This window comes from Oncorhynchus tshawytscha, linkage group LG04 (genome assembly GCF_018296145.1).
Source record: "Oncorhynchus tshawytscha isolate Ot180627B linkage group LG04, Otsh_v2.0, whole genome shotgun sequence".
NCBI classification, from domain to species: domain Eukaryota; kingdom Metazoa; phylum Chordata; class Actinopteri; order Salmoniformes; family Salmonidae; genus Oncorhynchus; species Oncorhynchus tshawytscha.
Window position 1 is genome coordinate 3539545 of NC_056432.1, and position 2500 is coordinate 3542044.

Here is a 2500-nt window from a genome sequence, read left to right on the forward strand (position 1 = left end):
GTGCAGGTAATGTATGGGTAATGTGTAGGTGATGTGCAGGTAATGTATGGGTAATGTGTAGGTGATGTGCAGGTAATGTATGGGTAATGTGTAGGTGATGTGCAGGTAATGTATGGGTAATGTGTAGGTGATGTGCAGGTAATGTGTAGGTAATGTGTAGGCAATGTATAGGTGATGTGCAGGTAATGTATGGGTAATGTGTAGGTGATGTGCAGGTAATGTGTAGGTAATGTATAGGTGATGTGCAGGTAATGTGTAGGTAATGTGTAGGTGATGTGCAGGCAATGTGTAGGTAATGTGTAGGCAATATATAGGTGATGTGCAGGTAATGTATGGGTAATGTGTAGGTAATGTATGGGTAATGTGTAGGCAATGTATAGGTGATGTGCAGGTAATGTATGGGTAATGTGTAGGTGATGTGCAGGTAATGTATGGGTAATGTGTAGGTAATGTGCAGGTAATGTGCAGGTAATGTGCAGGTAATGTGTAGGCAATGTACAGGTAAAGTATAGATAATGTAATGTGCCATACCATCACACTACTCTATACCATCACAATACTCTATACCATCACACTACTCTATACCATCATCCATACTCCATACCATCACACTACTCCATACCATCACAATACTCCATACCATCACACTACTCCATACCATCACAATACTCCATACCATCACACTACTCTATACCATCATCCATACTCCATACCATCACACGACTCTATACCATCATCCATACTCCATACCATCACACTACTCCATACCATCACACTACTCTATACCATCACACTACTCTATACCATCACACTACTCTATACCATCATCCATACTCCATACCATCACACTACTCTATACCATCACACTACTCTATACCATCACACTACTCTATACCATCATCCATACTCCATACCATCACACTACTCTATACCACCATCCATACTCCATACCATCACACTACTCCATACCATCACACTACTCCATACCATCACAATACTCCATACCATCACACTACTCTATACCATCATCCATACTCCATACCATCACACTACTCTATACCATCATCCATACTCCATACCATCACACTACTCCATACCATCACAATACTCCATACCATCACACTACTCTATACCATCACACTACTCTATACCATCACACTACTCTATACCATCATCCATACCATCACACTACTCTATTCCATCATCCATACTCCATACCATCACACTACTCTATACCATCACACTACTCTATACCATCATCCATACTCCATACCATCACACTACTCTATACCATCACACTACTCTATACCATCATCCATACTCTATACCATCATCCATACTCCATACCATCACAATACTCTATACCATCATCCATACTCCATACAATCACACTACTCTATACCATCACAATGCTCTATACCATCACACTACTCTATACCATCATCCATACTCCATACCATCGCACTACTCTATACCATCACCCATACTCTATACCATCATCCATACTCTATACCATCATCCATACTCTATACCATCACACTGCTCTATACCATCATCCATACTCTATACCATCATCCATACTCTATACCATCACACTACTCTATACCATCACACTACTCTGTACCATCATCCATACTCTATACCATCACAATACTCCATACCATCACAATACTCCATACCATCACGATACTCCATACCATCATCCATACTCTATACCATCACACTACTCTATACCATCATCCATACTCCATACCATCATCCATACTCCATACCATCACACTACTCTATACCATCATCCATACTCTATACCATCACAATACTCCATACCATCACACTACTCTATACCATCACAATACTCCATACCATCACAATACTCCATACCATCACGATACTCCATACCATCACACTACTCCATACCATCACAATACTCCATACCATCACGATACTCCATACCATCACGATACTCCATACCATCACGATACTCCATACCATCACACTACTCCATACCATCACAATACTCCATACCATCACGATACTCCATACCATCACACTACTCCATACCATCACGATACTCCATACCATCACGATACTCCAAACCATCAGGGAGTTAGTGGAGCTGACATGATGCAGCCCAGACTCCCAGGCTAGCAGGGAGTTAGTGGAGCTGACATGATGCAGCCCAGACTCCCAGGCTAGCAGGGAGTTAGTGGAGCTAACATGATGCAGCCCAGACTCCCAGGCTAGCAGGGAGTTAGTGGAGCTGACAGGGAGGACTGTAATAACAGTGGAGCTGACAGGGAGGACTGTAATAACAGTGGAGCTGACAGGGAGGGCTGTAATAACAGTGGAGCTGACAGGGAAGGCTGTAATAACAGGAAGTTAGTGGAGCAGACAGGGAGGACTGTAATAACAGTGGAGCTGACAGGGAGGACTGTAATAACAGTGGAGCAGAGGTTGTCTGGGCTGATAGACAGGGAGGACTGTAATAAGAGGTTGTCTG